The following is a 19791-nucleotide window of genomic DNA, read 5'->3' as shown; positions in this document are numbered from 1 at the left end:
CAGGTTTTTTCTTTATTACTGATTCAATTTTAAAACTTACTAGTCAGTTCAAGATTTTAATCTCTTCCTTATTTAATCTTGGGAGATTTTATTTTTCCAAGAATTTATCCAGCTCTTCTAGGTTTTCTAGTCTGTGTGCATGGAGGTGTTTGTAATAGTCTTGAGGTTTTTTTGTTTCTGTTTTTTTATATTTCTGTGGGGTTGATGCTAATGTCATCTTTGTCATTTCTGATTGCATCTATTTAAATCTTCTCTCTCTTTTTCAAATTAATCTAGCTGCTGGCCTATCAATCTTCTTTATTGTTGTGAAGAAGAAACTTTTGTTTTTATTTATCCTTTTTATGGACTACTGTATCTCAATTTAACTCAGTTCACCTCAGATTTCGGTTCCTTCTTTTCTTCGGCTACCTTTGGAGTTAGTTTGCTCTTATCTTTCTAGTTCTTCTAGATGTGATGTTAGGTACTTAATTTGCAATCTTTCTAACTTCTTGATGTGGGTGTTTATTTCTACAAACTTTCCTCTTAACACTGCTTTAGCTGTGTCCCAGAGATTCTGGTATGTTGTATCTTTGTTTTCACTAGTTTCAAAGAATTTTTTGATTTTTGCCTTAATTTTATTTTTTACCCAAAAGTCATTCAGGAGCAGGTTGTTTAACTTTCTTGTAATTGTATGTTTTTGAGAGGTCTTCTTCATATTGATTTCAATTTCTATTGTACTGTGGTCTGAGAGTGTGATTGGTGTGATTTCAGTTTTTTTTAATTTGTTGAGAATTGCTTTATAGTTGAGTCTAAACTTGGAGGGTTGGTACCAGGTTCACAGCTTTGTTCTCTGGCCCCTTTAGGTCAAGTTCCTACTGCAGTAGGGTGACTGAGGTATTCTCAGTCCACTACTAAGAACATTTTGATAGGGGCTCCCAAAGTTCTCCAGTGAGGTGACAGGGAGCCGCAGGAGAGTGCACTGTAGTGTGGACGCCATGGGTGAGCATGCACTGGCAGGGCAGTGGGCAGAGGTCATGGGCAAGTGCACAGTGGTGGAGTGGCTATGGGAGTGGGTATCCTGATGAGAGTAGAATTCCAAGAAAACTGCAGAAGTTTTAATGTAATGCCATTTCCTGGCTTCTGGGTCATGCCAGCATCCTTTCTACAGATTTCCCAGTACTTGCAGGTTGTAGGGCGACAGAGGTGGTGTTGGAGCCAACTTGGGACTTCTGGAGCTGAAGAGACAGAGCAGTAGAGATAGGATCCTGACCTCAATGGCATTGAGACAAAGGCTTAATTTTAAAAATTATCCCAGTTATATTAAATCATTCTGCACAGAGAATGGTCTATTTTTTCCTTAAAACTTAGTGTTCTATCTACTTCCTTGTCAATTTTAACTTTTCCAATAAATTTGCATAGTCACCCAAATTTTTCAACATTTACAAATGTACAAAATATAAAATATTAGGCAAGTGAAAGATATGATGTTCTATTAAAAATATAACAAGAAAAATCCTTTCTGAATGTCCATAAATATTTCTTTTTCCTCTTTTGTTGGATGAGTATGTGAAAGGCCAGTGAAAATCTCATGAGTGGAGATTTTGCTCCTCTAATGATCCATTTAAGTAATTACAAATTACTGTGGACATAGAATCATAACCAACTTATCAAGGCATAAGGGAGCTAAAAGTCAGGTCCATGCAAATGAAAAAGTCATTTTGACCTTGGTTAGTGAGACTAGACAGTGATGATGAGAAGAAAGTTTGAGTATTGTCATATACTAGTTCCTCTGAGTAGGTTCTAGAGTGGCAGCTATCTTATTATTCTCCATCAACAAAATTCATGGATATACAGTAACTGGCTTAAAGTATATGTAGTAGGTGAACATTAGTCACAACTACCTAAAATTAAAAAAAAAAAAATCCAGAAGCCCAGTGCCAAAAACCCATAATTCAGACTAAATCGCTTCATGGGACTTGATTACATTTTAATTGTGGTGAAACCTATGCAATGATTCCCAGTCATAAAGTGAGGCAGAAGAACAATACTCTGCACAGAATTCAGGCTCCTGTATAATTGCCTTTAGAGAAAGACCACATCATATAAGCTTACAAGTAACTGGCAATGTGTAACAGGAATAAAGTTAGTGGGCTTGCATCTTTTTCCAGGGTTGAGAACTTACCAAGTGAAAAGCACTGTGCAAATGAAATAGTCAGTGCAATTGGGTGCTAACATAGAGAAAAATAGGTATACAGATAATTAGCACAGAAGGTAAACAATAATATTGCTTAAGAAGAGCAAGTGGTAGATTGTGTTGTTGGCTCCTAAAATTCATCTGCTCCTGAATCCACAGCCATTCTTCATCTTAGGGCTATGTGTCTTTGAGCTCTTGACTTTGTACCTTGTGTCCTGCTTTGGCCAGAGGCAGAAAAGACAGTATGGCAGTTCTGAGGATAGGCTTTAGAAGGTCTCTTACGTTTCTACCTGCTCTTTTGTGTCTCAGTCATCATTATAAGAAGTATATGCTATTAATAAATTAGTACTGGGGGTGTGGGGGTAGAGCTGCAAAGCCATATCAGCTGACCTATACACCTGCAGTAGGAAGATGAGTGTGCTATGCAGACCAGCTGAAGCCCAGAAAACCTGTAGGCACATAAACTGTAATAAATTATTGGATCAAATTATTATGGAAAAGTTTTGTTATGCAGCATTATTTTAACAAAATCTAACCAACAGAAGGCACAAAGAATACACAAGAATTTAAAAAACAGTTATTTAAATGTAAGGAAGTTGTTATAGGTGGCTTTGCTTTTAATGATGGGGAGATATGAAACCATCATTCTCAGCAAACTGACACAAGAACAGAAAACCAAACACCGCATGTTATCACTCATAGGTGGGTGTTGAACAATTAGAACATGTGGACACAGGGAGAGGAGCATCACACACTTCGGTCAGTTTGTGGGGGACTAGGGGAGGAACAGCAGGGGGTGGGGAGGGTGGGGAGGGATAACGAGGGGAGAAATACTAGATATAGGTGATGAAGAAATGAAGGCAGCAAACCACCTTGCCATGTATGTACCCCTGCAACAATCCTGCATGATCTGCACATGTACCCCAGAACCTAAAGTACAATTAAAAAATAAAAAGCCTAGATAGTTAAAAAATGGGGAAGATAGTTATGTTTGCAGAGAACGGTATGAGAAGAATATATGGAAATAAAATATTTATACCTCTGTCAATAAAGGAAGCAATCTGGGAATAAGATTCTTCGCATAATCTCTGCCCCACAAATATTGTGGTAACTTCCTTGTTCAAGTTCATAAAATAAAGCAGGATGAAGGAGAGAATTGAAAGTGAAATTAGATAACTTTTCTCTCTCCTTTATCCCTCTATGATGACTAGAATGGTGATTTTAACATTCAGTATCACTTCAAAGGTATCTGTATTTTATCCTGGCTGTCTGGAATGAAATGGATGGTTCTAAGATTAAATTGTAGATTTATAATAGTGAGAGAAAGTTTCTCATAAATTATATCTTAATATTATATTACAGTATTAATGGTAATTACATACTATTAATATGGTAATATGGTGCTAAGATAGTGACAAAAGTGAATTTATAAAATATTGTATAGACACTAGGAATTTAATTATGATTCACCAGTCCACTGGTTTGAAGATGAATATCTTTCATTGCCTCACAATACAGATTTTTAGGAGCTCACAGGATTCTCCAAATAATTTATGTATAATTATGCCATTAAGGTAAACATGATGAAAATGATAACGCTATATTAGGAAAAACTAACACAAACTGTTTTTAAAAATAATTTTCAATTAAATTACATTGTATCTGGTTTCATTTTCATGTGTTCAATTTCATTGACAAAATGCCTATACAAATTTAACTGGCTTTAAGTTGCAGGGAATCTCATAATATCATTAATATGCCATTTTTATTTGTGTGACATAACACCTTTTATAGAAGTCCTTATTCAGACAAGGCCATGGGCCCCACTATGTAGAGACAATGCACTGAAAGTAAATTAGTAAACTTAGAAAATGTTCTCTAACCTTTTAGGCTGCTAACAGAGTTGAGAGAGAGCAGTCTTATTTATTTATGACAAGGTGTAATTAAAATTGGCAGATAATTTCAATGTCATTTTGGCCAATACTGTCAATTTTCTATTCGTTTTTCTAAGCTTGCTGTAAGTAGGCAGTCAATAGTTGATACAACTGTGTGATATTTCAGCCTCTTGTGAACCCAGCCATCAAGTCTGGAAAAAGTGTGTTTTAGCTTATGCTCTCCAGAGTGACTCTTCAGATTGTTCTCAACCTTGATCTACTTGGCCAATGGCATGTGGGTAGAAACCGTCTAGTGGGCAAAGTTTAAGCTTCAGCTATAGGACGTCCTTCATATTACTAAACCCAGTTAGCAATTGTTTCATACTGTTTGTGTGTATAGCCTTCAGATAGTCTTACAAATGCTAAGGAACAGCTTGTCTCCCCTTAGGCACTCTTCCTTGAGCCTCAGATTTTAATTATGGCATCTAGTGACATAACGCCACAAGTGTTACACCAAACATGGAAGATGTGAGAGACCGGGGACTTGTACACTTTATAAACATTAAATATTGTAATTCAACTTGGTAGATACGTATTTAATGGTCAAATGCAAATAGTAGCTTAGATGATTGACTTGAGATCTTTCCTAATTTCTAAGGTAGCATTCAGTTCTAAGATTTTCCTCTCAACAGTTTTAGTTGCATCCCACATAGTTTGACATGTCGCATTTTCATTTTCATTTAATTCCATCTATACTTTTAATTTTAATTTTAATTTAAACTTCCTCTTTGACTATAAATTATTTAAAAGTATGTTTTTAAATTTCTATTTGATTAGATAGGAGATTCTTCTGTTCTCTTTTTGTTATTGATTTCTAGTTTGATTTTATTATTGTCAGAAAAGGCATTCTGTATGATTTTATTTTATAAAAATGTGTTGAGGTTTGTTGCACGGCTCCAAATATGGTCTACTTTGGTGAAAGTTTCATAGCCATTTGGAATAATAAAATAGACATTTTGCTATTGTCTGAAATGGACTGAATTTATATACACAAATATATAGGAAAAAGGAATATGTATACATGTGCATATGTGTGTGTATAAATATGCATATATATACATATTTATTCATATATGTTAGTGCATATGTAATAATTTCTGTTGAGTATGTTGTTGAGGTTGTCTATATCCTTTTTCAGTTTTATATCTAGTGATCATATATGCTTTTGAGTTCTGGAAAGAAGATTATAAAGTCCACATGTATAATTACGGATTTCTCCATTGCGCCTTTCAGCTCTGTCAGTTTTTATTTATGTATTTTGAGGCTTTGTTGTTTGGTATATACACAGTTGTAATTGTTGTATCTTCCTGCGAAATTAAACTTTTTATTATAAAGTAATACAATGTTCTTTTTGTCTCTAAAAATTTTTTTTTTGGTCTGAGGTATACTTAATCAGGTATTAATATAGCTACTCTTGACTTTCTTATTAATGTTTGCATTAATATGTAGTGAAACTCTTCTTTGAAAAAAAATGGGAAATAAGGCATTCTCAGACAACATAAAATAAAATAAAGAATGTATTGCCAGTAGACTTGCTTTACAGGTTAGCTTAAAAAAAAACACAAATAAAATAATTATTCTTTAAACATAAATAATAAAACAAATAATTTTGAAGCATCAGAAAGGAAAAAGGAAAATCAGAAAGAGCATAAATGTAGGTATATACAATAGACTATATCTTACTTATGAATTTTAGAAATTATATTAGATAATTAAATCAAAAGTCATAATGCTATCTTACACTAGATATAATGACATCTTATATTAGATAATTTTATTTAAAGGTAGGGAGGGTAAAGGGAACTAATTCATAGCTGAGAGTTCATTTCATTTTGTATTTGAAAATTGTTGGACCACTTCCTTCTTTTCTCCGTGATTTCAGATGAAAAAACCATTGACATTAGAACTGGTATCATCCTGTAGATAATGTTTCATTTCTCTCTTGCTGCTTTCAAAATGTTTTTCTTACGTTTGATTTTCAGAAGCTTATTTATGATGTGTTTGGCATAAATTTCTCTGCATTTAACCACTTTGGATTATTTCTTTCATGAACATTTCCATTTTTTGCCAAAGTCAAGAAGTTTTCAGCTATTCATGCTTTGAATGCTCTTTCATACCCACTGTCACTTTTCCCTTCTCTTGTGGCTGTGATAACATGAATGCTGAACATTTAGCTATGTTCCCTCAAGTCCCTGAAGCTCTGTTCCCTTCCTCTTCTTTTTCTTCCTCTTCTTCCCTTTCCATTTCAGCTGCTCTTTTTGTCTAGTTTCTCTCTACTTTTCAAGCTGGGTGAATTACATTGATTCGTCCTTGTGTTCCTTTATTTTATCCTCTGTCATCTCAAAACACTATTAAGCCTACACAAAAAGTTTTTTTATTTCAAATACTGTATTTTCCCCTTTTATATATTTATTTGGTTCCTTTTTTATAACTTCTAAGTTTTGGGTGAGATTTTCTGTATTTCATATTTGTTTCAAAAGAATCTGTAATTGTTTCAGGATAGCTGTTTCAAAATCCCCATCTATTCAACAATAATTTCAACATCTGATTCATTTAAGCACTGATGGATGTCAGTTGATTGTCTTTTCTCAGTCAAATTGTAATTTTCTTGGTTCCTAGTATGATGGGTGATTTTCAGTTGTGTCCTAGACATGGTTTAGTCTACTCTGCAGTCTGCAGTTCCTTGACAGTTTAATTTTTACATCCTTTGTGCTATTATTTTGGCTTGTTTTTTAGTTTGGTCTGATGCTTATGGGGCTCTCACTGGTTCTTGCTTCTGCTGTCTCAATAGGAAACTAAGAGATCACATGGGGCTACTGGGTGTCTCTAGGTGGAGGAAAGGACTCCCAGGTTCCCTCTCTCGATGCTCATTTATTGCTGGCCCGTAATCCCCGCTGCCCCAGTGTCTCTGCTCTGTGTAGAGGGAGTATCAGGCCCATATGTACACAAAAAGACCTTCTGGGTCAGGATGCCTTCAATGTCTGAGTTCCTCTTTGCAGTTCTCTCGCCATATGGGGGTCTCCTAGTGTGGGTAGAAAGTCTTAATCTGCATGGGTCATCACTGTCAGGAGCTTGCAGTGGCAGGATTCCCCTGCCTGGGGGGACCTAGAGAGCAATTCTGGGAACAGTCACTTGCAGGGGTAGGATCCCTGTACCTGTGTCCCTTCCCTTCCTGGTGTCTCTGGGAAGGGAGGAGTCTCAAGACCATGGTGACAAACCCATCTGCTTGCTGTGTTCTTTCTTACAAGTAAGTGCCATTGGCAGCTTCAGTATTTCTCTGTGGAGAAGTCATCTCTGGTCCAGTGGGGAGAAGAGTGTTTCCTTGGTTGTCCATTGTTTGTGAGCCTCCAGATTGATTTTCTTGTTAGCTCTGCCAGTTTTGTGTTTCCTATGGGGTTCCGTTCTATGTGGGAAAGGAATGGGCCTAGATAGGGTACTTGTTTTTGTTAGGTTGGGGATCGGGAATGCTGGCTCTGGGTCCCCTTCCTCTGTTGGTTGGGAATCACAAGACACTCTTTGGCTGTGTTGTTTCTCCAGCCCTGGGTCCCTGACCAGTATACTGTCATATCACCTTTCAGAGATTTCCCTCATTGCGTTGCTATGGACTGAGTGTTTGTGCAGGCCAAAAATTCGTACGCTGAAACCTAATTCCCAAGGTGTTGGAATTAGGAGGTGGGGCCTCTTATGTGGCAGAGCTCTTGCAAATGGAATTAGTGTTTTTTTAGAAGAGGCTCCAGAGAGCTCTCACACCCCTTCTTCCATGTAAGTTTATGGTGAGAAGACAGGTGTCTGCACACATAGATATGGGATCAACTTTGCACAAAATCTGCCAGTAGATTGACCTGGGACTTCCTAGCCTCCAGAACTGTGGTAAAAGAAAGGTTTATTGTTTATAAGCTATCTAGTCCATGCTATTTTTTGATATAAGAATCTGAAAGGACTGAAATATACCTCTTGTTCTATTTCCTGGGTTTATAGTTATATTTAAAAATTTTAATGTACAGGAAGAACAAAAAAAAGTGGCTCTATATCATCTTATCTTAACCTGAAGTCCATTATATATTTCTCAAAACCAGTTTTTTAGTCTGAAAATTGCTCTGAGTATTTAAAATCAGATGTCAGTAAACATGACATCTATGTTGGGTAGGAAAACCCATATAGCATCAGCTTTTCCCACTCACTTCCATCACATTTTAGAGATGTCAAGACAAAAAGTCACTCTCATAATTAAATCCACAATGAAGAATCTTAAAATTCTTTACAAAAAGCAGTTTGTCGCTGTGTGACTCTGTATGCATTTTATTCTCTCAGATGAGTGAGGCAATAAATTCAGATAAAACAAGAAACTACACAAAGTTGTGTAACAAGTTAATGTGACATAAATTATACAACTAATTCCTATATTGCTGGCAGTTCCAATTGGCTTTAAATGGCCACATCTAAGCAAGCTAACATTTCATTTGTGAGAACTACCTGAAAGGGCTATATAAAGAAGTTTTTAAAGAAAAATGTGTATACATATTAATATTCATATATATGCAATATACATATATAGAGAGAAATAAGTGGAGATAAGACACCCATTGCAAAATGGGAAGGAACGCCATGCATCTGTTGACTTTAACTCCTGAATGTCATGATGAAACAAAGAGTTTATTCCCTGATTGCAAAGCCATCCACAGCTACTCAAGCAAAGGGTGATTTGAAGAATAATTTATTTTTTAGCTTTTATGGTATCTGAGATTTCTGTGGTAGTATCCAAAATTTATCCTACAAACTTGCATATGCAGTAAATATGCAAGTCAGAACACGAATATTTCATCTAATACATCAGCCTCTATGCTAGACCGAATGAGTCCCCAAAAATATGTACTTAAAGTAAGGACCTTGAGATGAAATTATACTGGGTTATAGACTGGGATCAACATATTTCCAAGGGGCCTGATAAAAGAGTCTTTATACGGGTATCAGAGTCAGAGAGATATGAGCACAGGAGCAGAGATCTGTATAAGATAAGGGAGGGACCACAAGCCAAAAAATGCAAGCAGCTTCTAGAAGCTGGAAAGGCAAGGAAATAGATTCTCCCCTAGAGCTTCCAGAAAGAATGCAGCCCTGCTGACATCTTGATTTTGTAACTCCTGAACTCCAGAACTATAAGTAAAGTTTTTTTTTTTTTTTAAACTACTACATTTGTAGTGATTTGCAACAGCGGCAGTAAGAAACAAAGCCTCCAAGTTAGTTTTCTTTTAAGCATATTCACTTGCACAATATCATCAAATCTTCTTTTCCATCCCTTTGCCCCAAACCTTACTGTTCCTTTGCCTAACTGACAAATGGGAGAAACAATAACTTTTTCTGGACTCTGTTTTAGAAACCATACTACTGCTAAGATTCTTACTCCAAAAATCCTCTGAAGGCACAAAGATTTTCAGCTCAAAACGATTTGTGTGTGTTTGGGTATATTTAAGTGCCAAAGTTTCTTTCTGATCACACATACATAACATATGCATATACGAATATATATATATATACACACACACATATATATACATATATATATATATATAAAATCTATTTATTTATTTATAAATTCTTCCTAGACAATGTATGCTACCATGTTAATAGGACTTGATGTAGGTAAGATTATTTTTTTTTTTTCTGTTCACTACTGGATTTCCAGAACCCAGAACAGTCAAGGTCTATTGAACAATGAAAAATTCAGTTGAGTACTAACACAAACTATAACTCTGTTTATCCCCAGTTATCATGATTGGGTGTCTTCCAAGCTCACAGTCACGAGCTAAAACTAGATCTTGTTTTTTTCTTACCAAATTATCGCATGCTGACATCGTGTGCACCTTATAACTGAAAAGCTTAACTCAGACTTATAGTCTAATGCACATGGTTTTGGGGGACTTTAAAAATTTTGATTCAATTGTATGCTTATTGGTGACAACTCTAACTTAGTTGTGGTAATCAAGAGACAGCAAATTCACGTTCGTGAAGAAGCGATGAGTAACATTCTCTATAACTACGTTGAAATGATTCAGAACGGAGCCAAGTAGGATAGCGTGTACCTCAGTGTTTTTTTTGAAAGAGAGGAATTAAAAATTCAGGATGAAATCCATTACTGATAGAATCAAATGTCATTTCATCTAAACCTTTGAGGTATCTGGAATGTTTGCTGTGATACAAGTTTGTCATGAAAACACAGCTGGAAATCACATTTCAGATGAAGGAAGCTAAGCTTATGTCACCCTCTCTGGTGAATTAGCAAGCATAGAAAAGTATTATTAATATTACTATTATTTGAGACAGAATCTCCCTCTGTCACCTAGGCTGGAGTGCAGTGGTGTGATCTCAGCTCACTGCAATCTTTGCCTCCCAGGCTCAAGCGATTCTTCTGCTTCAGCCTCCCAAGTAGCTGGTACCACAGGCATGCACTACCACGCTTGGATAATTTTTATATTTTTAGTAGAGACAGGGTTTCACCATGGTGGCCAGGCTGGTCTCGAACTCCTGAACTCAAGCAATAGACCTGCCTCAGCCTCCCAAAGTGCTGGGATTACAGGCATGAGCCACCGTTCCTGGTCATAAAAGATTAAATTGTAATGGCATAAGGAGAGGAATGGTTTCATACATCAGTATTCATCCTTTATCTTGGTTCTGCTCCCCAAGATCCTGGATCATTTTAGGCAGGCTCACTGACTTTTACTTTGGGTTCCTGTAAATTCAAATCTTTTTTTGTTCCCAGATAGGTTTTTGGAATTTCAGAATTTAGGGGGAAGAGAAACAGAGAGGTGAGAATTGATTTTAAAAGTGTAATATAATATGCATTGCTGAATATGTGTGGTAGTATTTTCTTCAGTTTATGCTGACACTGAAGTGCTTATAATAAGAAAGAAAGAAAGAGAAAGAGGGAGAGAGGGAGGAGAAAGAAAGAAGGAAGCAAGAAAAATAAAAACAGAAAAAAATAAAAAAATGTATTGAATGTAACAGTAATTGTAAAGAATAGGATAATAAATGTATTGTCAGTACGTCTTAGAACGTTATTTAGTTTTCACCCTAATTATATTTTTAAAAGAAGCATTGCAACTGAGAATATAAACTCATTTACCTACTGATTTTAAAAATCAATTAATTAAAATGTCTTAATGCTGTATACATATGAAGCATTCTGAAATACCTTCCCAGTTAAGGTGACAGATTTTAAATAAATATTTCATAGAATGTTACTTTGCATTCAACCTAATATTTTAAGATGTTTTGCCTACAGTGTCACCAGATTGATTTTACTTTTCCACAAACATCATTATCATGTTTTCTTTCTGCCCTCCCTTCTGTGGCTTCCTGGGATCTGGGACGTTCACATCAAGCATAGCAAACAATTTAACATGCCATTAGAGGCTGCACAATGTTTTCTAACTTCCTTTCTTCCTCCCTTCACCTCCCCTTCTCTTCATCTTTCTGCTTTTCTCTCTCTCTCTCTCTCCGATTAAACAGTGAGTCCTTGTCATATGTGGGCATTATTCTTAGCATTGGTACCATTGTAGGGAACAGGAGAATCAGGACCTCTATTTATTTGAACACCCTGTAATGAAGAAGGATGTTTAATACAACAGCAACATTAGGCTTACACCAAAGAAGCCCAAATGAAGGAGGTAACAGCACAGATTCTGGAGCTGTTTCAATCGCGGCTTCATAACTGATAAATGCATGACTTGAGATGCTATGTAATCTTCCGGAGGCCATTTTTAAAAAATCTACAGACAAGGAATAATGAGGAGGAGGAGGAGGAAAAGAAGAATGATAACTGCTTTATACATTCCCCGAGAATACTAATTGAGATAATATTTATAACTATGCAATTGAATATTGTAAGGTCTCAATAAATGTTAGCTGCTATCATTGTCATTATTAGTATATGTTGTTGTTAGAGGTTGGGCTAAACAATATACATGTGCTTTAGGAGTTCAGTTGAATTTGAGAACTGCAAAACAGCTTCCTATGACTCATAAAAATAATGATTTCCATCCAGTCTATCCAGTCTATGATAGACTGGATAAAGGATATGTGGCACATATACACCCACAGAATACTATGCAGCCATAAAAAAGGATGAGTCCCTTTGCAGGGACATGGATGAAGCCAGAAACCATCATTCTCAGCAAACTGACGCAAGAACAGAAAACCAAACACCACACGTTCTCATTCATAAGTTGTTGTTGAACAATGAGAACACATGCACACAGGGAGGGGAACATTACACACTGGGGCCTGTTAAGGTGTGCGGGGGGAGCTAGGGGAGGGATAGCAAGGGGTAGAGGGACTGGGGAGGGCTAACATTAGGAGAAATACCTAATATAGCTGATGGGGTATTGGATGCAGCAAACCACCATGGCATGTGTATACCTATGTAACAATCCTGCATGACCTGCACATGTACCCCAGAACTTAAATTATAATACAAATAAATAAATAAAATAAATAATGGTTTTTAATGACCAAAAAATCATTCCACCTGGAATCCAATAGATTTGGGATAGGTAACCAGGATAGTTGAAAATGGCCCTAGTATGATTTTCTTCGCAGGGCTTTTCCAAATTAGGGGGACAAAGGCGAGTTTGTCAACCAAAACATAACATAATGCACTTGTGCTGCTCCAGAGTGAAGGAGCCCCACACAGCACATGCCTCCCAGATCCTCTTTGGCTGCCTCTTTTATCTGCTGCTTTTCAACCTGAAAGAGGCTAATAAAGCATTGCAGAGAACAAAGAGCATGTACAGTATAAAAATGACAATGGAAAAACTGGAAATGTTGAACGATCTGGTGAATAAAGGGCATATCATTCATTCCTGGACATACATTTATTTTCAGTTCCAATTATTATTGCTGAATCCATGCAAGAGGTAACATATGAAGCAAAGCTGGCAACTTTGTTCATCAATGACCCAGGGAATAAGAACAGAGAAAATAAAAGTTAGCTTATGAAATGAGTCACTGCTGGGTCTTGTGTTGGTATTTCTGAACATACTATTTTTGTCTAGATCCTTTTATGCTCATTACTGAAATTACAGTGAAAGATAAATGAAGGAAGACTACACAAAGAACTTCAGGATCATCATGGCCCTTACTTAAAGAATAGTGATTTGCATTTTATTGCAGAGATAGAGTGATTCCATCAACACACACACACACACAAAAAAAGATGGCAAAAAAGGATGTAAGTCATACAGGAGGTGACTTAGTGTGATGAGTAATGCCATTAATAACAATGGCCTTGGACCAGGAATCAGGGATCCTGGCAGACATTTCAATATACTGTAGTTCTAGCTGGCAGGGCAGTCCTGGGTTACTGAGGAAATAAATCCTTGAACCACCCCCCCGCCATGCTTTAATGTGTCAAGTGCAGGGAACCTTTAGAACCTTCCTCATTTCTCAAAAGTGATTGTGCCAATCAGAGAAGAACCAGCCACTGTGCTTCTCCTCATCAGCTAAAACAACAAACTGCTATGACTATATCAATAATTCATTTAACTAAATCCTATTGATGTTTTTGTTGGAATGTATGCATTTATCAGAGTATAGATTTGCTTTTAAATCTCTAAGTCTCAACTTATACTTGATTTGTAAATACCGTATTTTTTAAATCAGTAAAGTCACACTATCCCCATTCCTTTTTCTCTTCATCTGTCTTTTTCCTCTGGATGTATTTTGCTGGAAACATACACGGAATTCTAAACTTTTTCCACTCTTAATGTCCAAAGTATGGCTGGGCATGAGCAGCTTTGGTATCTATTAGGAGTTTATTAAAAATGCAGACCCTCGGGCTCCACCCTTCCCCTGTGGGATCAGACTTTGCATTTGAACAAGAATCCCAGGTGATTCCTTTTGCACCTTACGTGTGAGGAACACTAATTTAATTCAATTTAATTGTCAGGTTGGTTTTGAATCATCATTTATTTCATACCCCAGTGGCAAAGATAAGAATAAAGACTCAAAACAAAGCACACAAACTCTCAAACCTTGCTTAGGGTTGGGAGAAGTCTCTAGTGGTCTAGTCCAGACTCCTCTTCTTAAATTGAAAGGAATAATAGTATGCCCAGGATTATGTTCTTACTGAGCCAGAAGCAAAAATCTTAATCTGCTGACTTGAGTCATAGGTAGTTTTCAACAATACCATGTTGACAAAATTTACTTTGCTACTGAACTTTTCTATTTTCTCTCTCTGGCCACAGAAAAGTTAATCACAGGTTCTCTGGGTTACCCTTGGTGACTTGGTCTGTGACTCTTAGGCGCCTGTGTGCATGTACTTATTCATAGCAGAAAACAACTATAAACTGCTCAGTGGAGACCAAGGTCATCGAGGCTGCCTTAGTGGTGGCTTGGCTAATTCACTATCCTTTGCCTCTGGCTCCTCAATTATGGAGTAGAAGATGTTTCATCTTTACAGAGACCTTTGACAGTCTTAGCTGAAAAGCCTCTGAGAAGTGAAGAGCATTACTGTGCCCTGCAAATGAAAACTACACCATTCTGCAAACTCTCTCTGTATCTGGAACTGAAACTGAAATTCACAGCTGTCATTGGTGTAAATCATATATTACTCAGCAGTTTATTCCCACAGGCAGAGCCAAAGTTGTTTTGCAATTTATGAGCTGTACACACTTGGTTCTCTGTGGAAATAACAGTCTATGATAGAACAATAGATTTGGGGTTTGAAGTTCTGGCTTTGAGCCCCCCTTTCTCCACTTACTACTTCAGTGCCTAGAGGCTGCTCTTCCATCTCTCTGGGCTTCTATTCCCTCTTTTTAAATAGCCTTAATTCTGCTTATGTCAAGATATTCCCCTCTAGTGTTTGCCATTGACACTATTTTTCATCTGCCCCAGTGTAGAGAATATCCTTCCACTGTTCCAGTGTTCATATTTTTCCTTTACTAAGACCACTAGTTTTTTATTTTGCTGTCCACGTGGCCTCAGGCAATGTAACTCTACTCTCAGCTCTTCCAGAGCAGTATGTGACCATGCTGAGGCCAATGAGCACACTCAATGCCCTCTGGTCTCAAAAACTGTGTTCAGTAGATGACATGTGAACCATTGCACTAGCCCAATGGGATGGTCCCGGGACTGGCCAGTGAATGCTGCATCCAAGAGTTTCGCTTCCCTTTCACTGTGCAAGGAACAAGATGTGAGTCATTTTTATGACCATTTGCTTCCACGACAGATACCAACTTGAGGACAAAACTGACACACTGAGGTGGCAGAGATGAAAGAACTGGAGCCTGAAAGGCACCATTGACTTCTGGATCAAGCCACACTTATAAACAACTTTATCTCTGTACTTTTCAGTTATCTAAAATAGTTCTCTTCATTGCTTAAACAAGGTTGAGTGTGTGTATTTCTAAACCAGGAAACCTAATCATGTGGGCTAATATAAACATTGTGGTCACAACAATGTTTTTAATTAGCCAACTTTTCACACATTTTTTAAAATATTATTTATAATTTACTCCACTCCAAAAAACATAGCATGGGATGTTGTTTAGACAACCAATGCTAAGGATTCTTTGAATACTGAGATAAAAATACATATACACACACACATATATACAGTATGTGTATATATATACACACACATATATATATACATATATGTATATATGTGTGTGTATATACAAATATGTGTATACATATATATACATATGTGTGTGTATGTTTTGTAAACTACGAAGTACTCGAAGATCTAAAATATCATTATTTCACAAAGCAGTGAGTCTTAAGGAAACATTAATCTTGGTCTTACTTTATTTGAGGTAAATAAACTAAAGGAATCTATAGGTCTTATTCCCCAAATAGTGAATATACATATCCACACAATTTCCACATAATCTCACAGAGGTCATGGACAAACTTCACAGGTCATTTATTATGTCTTCAGGACTGATCTTTTAGAATTGATTCTTTAATGTATAGTTTATGGGTACATAGCTTAACAAAGATTTTTAAAACCATACACTGTCCTAAGCACCAATGCATTCTAAGAATTCCTCCATCAAATATATCTTCTTAGAAACTCCCACCTCAAAGCTCTATTAGAATTCAGTCAAAGCTCCATTACAATCAAAACCACAATTAGAGATGTTAGTTGAAGTCAATGGTCCTATGCTTTTCTTGTGATCTGCCTTTACATGTCACCTTAAATTATTTCATAATAAGGTGGGGAAATTTTTGATGGCTATCTAAAACACAGATTGAAGTAGAAAAAAACCGCAATAATTAAATTCAAGATTTTATTTGTGAAGTCATTTTACATCCATCTAAAAGCAACTCAGAAGATTTCTACAGCTCCCTCTTCCAATCAAACTTCAGAAAGGAGAGGGCAGCAGACAGATATGGGAAAAACAAAGCAGGTTTAGAATGAGTAAGAAAGTATTTCCATCCTTCCCCACTCATCCACTACAAACCTCGTGCTGTGAAAAATCTTCAGCACAAAAGAGCAACAGCGAATTTATGATGCAAGCTTGGGCAGAGGGCTGCAGTTTTAGAGTTGGAAAAACCATGATTTGAATTTCAATTTTCCCACCTTCTTGCTATGTGTCATGGGGAATTTACTTAATTGATTTCTAACTGCTACCCCTGCTTTTGCTTTTTCCCTTCTCTTTAAAGCCTTTTCTCCACATTCTTCTCATTGCCTATACCTCTCCAGCCATGCCAAAATGCGCTAGCATGTTCTTCCCTAATGGACTGCCTGTAACAGTCATCTGCAGACAGTTACAGGGCTTACTCTCCCACCTTTGGGCATTTGCTTCCATCTCACAGTTTCATGGAAAGAAGTCCTGACCCCCATGTTTAGTACTGCAACTCCTTCATGTTGCTCTAAGTTTCATGTTCCTTAGTCCATATCATCTTGAACAGCCTGTATTATATTAACATATATGTAAACATTGTGTTTATTGTACCTTCTTTGCCAGATTATAAACTCTGGAGAGATAGGAGAAAATAGAATTGATGTGATTCTCCAATGTCATCCCATCACCTAGAAGAGTGCCTGGCATAATAGGAACTCAATGCATGTTTAATTTATATAATTAAATATATTAATCTCTGTGAATTTTTTTAAATCTGGAAATTGGACAATGTGATATTACTGAGGTAGACCACCACTACCGAGGGAGTTCTAACCGTACCTCTGTAAACAAAACCACAAGGAAGTTTACACAGCATCTGGGCAGTGCCTGCAGCAGCTCAGCAATGCCTCTGCTGACAGACTGTGACTAGACTACCTCCTTGCTGCGCAGGGCATCTCTGAAAAAAGGCGGCAGTGAGAGTTCCGCGAAGTGCCAGCCCTTCCACCCTGGTTGCCATTGGAGAGTAGTAGCCATGGCTCTTTGCTATCCTATGGCTGTGGACCTCAACAAGGGCCACAAGGTAACCAAGAATGTGGGCAAGCCCAGGCACAGCCACTGCCATGGGCATCTGACCAAACACACCAAGTTCATGCGGGACATGATCCGGGAAGTGCGTGGCTTTGCCCTGTACGAGCGACATGCCATGGAGTTGCTGAAGGTCTCCAAGGACAAACGGGCCCTCAAGTTCATCAAGAAAAGGGTGGGGACACACATCTGTGCCAAGAGGAAGTGGGAGGAGCTGAGCAATATCCTGGCCTCCATGAGGAAAGCCGCTGCCAAGAAAGACTAAGCTCCCTCCTCTGCCATCTCCCTGAAATAAACAGCTGCACCCCACCCCCCCAAAAAAAAGCCAGCAGCATGTCAGGAACTTATAAATAAAGCTCCACCTTCCCAGGACAGAGCACCTGGGAAAAGAGGCAGTTATGAGTTCCACTGTAGCAGACTTAAACATACCTGCCCAGCAGCTCTGAACAGAACAACGGAACTCCCAGCACAGCACCTAAGCTCTGATAAGGGACAGACTGTCTCCTCAAGCAGCTCCCTGATCCCCATATATCTGAAGAGGTACCTCATAAAGGAGAGCTCAGGCTGACATCTGGCAGGTACCCTTCTGGAACGAAGATAACAGCAGAAGAAACTGGCACAACCCTTGCTGTTCTGCAGCCCCCACAGGTGATTCCCAGGCAAACAGGGTCTGGAGTGGACCTCCAGCAGACCTGCAGCAAAGGGGCCTGACTATTAGAAAGAAAACTGAAAACCAGAGAGAAATAGCTTCAACATCAACAAAAAGGATGTCCCCTCAGAGACACCATCTGAAAATCACCAACTGCAAAGACTGCAGGTAGAGAAATCTACGAAGACTGGAAGAAACCAGTGCAAAAGGATGAAAACACCCAAAACCAGAATGCCTCTCTTCCTCCCAGGGGTCATAACTCCTTACCAGCAAGGGAACAAAGCTAGATGGAGGATGAGTCTGATGAACTGACAGAAGCAGGCTTCAGAAGGTGGGTAATAAGAAATTTTGCTGAGCTAAAAGAACATGTTCTAACCCAATGCAAAGAAACGAAGAAACTGGAAAAAAGGTTAGATTAAATGCTAACTAGAATAACCATCTTAGAGAGGAACGTAAATGAATTGATGGAGCCGAAAAACACAACACGAGAACTTTGAAAAGCACACACAAGTTTCAATAGTCAAATTGACCAAGCAGAAGAAACGATATCAGAAATTGAAGATCAACTCCGTGAAATAAAATGAGAAGGCAAGATTCAAGAAAAAAGAGTGAAAAGAAATGAACAAAGCCTCCAATAAATATGGGATTATGTGAAAAGACCTAATCTACATTTGATAGGCGTACAAGAATGTAACGGAGAGAAGGAATACAAGTTGGAAAACACTCTTCAGGATATTATCCAGGAGAAGTTCCCCAACCTAGCAAGGCAGGCCAATATTCCAGTCCAGGAAATATAGAGAAGGGCAATCTCACAACATTTTTCACATTAAAAAATTTTATTTGCCTACTGTGTTTACCACATAGTTAGTTAATAACTGTATCTTCCCTGTATCCTTCCCAAAGCACATTGTTAGAGATTTCACAGGCCAATATTGTGTTTGAGAAGCCAGAATCTTCATTCTCTGCCATATTTAGCATTTGGACGACCAAAAACTCTACATGATTTGGTGAAGATCGTGTGTTATGTCTTGAGGACAAGGTCAGCATATGATTATTTCAAGGGACAGGAATGCTAAAATGTGAAAGCAAGTGCAGGTCTGAAACACAAATACCAATAGAAAAAACAAAATGTTAAAGTGAGATGGTTACAAGTGCTGTTTAACCAGTTATGTTTAAGCTGAGCCCTTCAATTCATGTTATCCCTTGAGGCAGGAAGAGAACAAACAATCAAGATCACGGAAACAGTTGTTAGGTCCCAACCTGAGAGATAATTGGGTCAAGACTTTTGTTTGAGGAAATTTTATTTCTGGAGACAATACGGATTCTTATGGCTTTTGGAAGAAGTATTAAAGGTTTGTCTCTCTCTTTCACACTGCATTCTTATTTTTATACAAGGTTGGGTCCAGATTAGAGAAAACACACACAATCCCCGATAATTAGAAGTGCTGACATAAATTGGTCATATTCATGGAAAATTATTAATCCAAGTGTGAAGTGTAGGCTGTTTGTAAAGGAAGTCACAATCTGGGGTTATTTCTAGGGAGAGTGAATCTTTGTAACATTTAGACACATGTGGAAACAAGGGTGGATGCAAATCACTTCAAG

General features: G+C 37.6%; 1 long non-coding RNA gene and 1 pseudogene across 1 annotated transcript in view; both read left to right on the top strand.

The window, feature by feature from the left end:
- Positions 1 to 19791, top strand: part of LOC116559215 — a 158367-nt gene that overhangs the window by 92673 nt on the left and 45903 nt on the right. The window lies entirely within an intron of this gene.
- LOC116559214 lies at positions 17485 to 17844 on the top strand (annotated as a pseudogene).

The sequence above is a fragment of the Sapajus apella genome, unplaced genomic scaffold (genome assembly GCF_009761245.1).
Source record: "Sapajus apella isolate SASKATOON/1434 unplaced genomic scaffold, GSC_monkey_1.0 scaffold23, whole genome shotgun sequence".
NCBI lineage: Eukaryota > Metazoa > Chordata > Mammalia > Primates > Cebidae > Sapajus > Sapajus apella.
The sequence above is the reverse complement of the archived record's forward strand: the minus strand, read 5'-3'. Positions and strand labels throughout refer to the sequence as shown.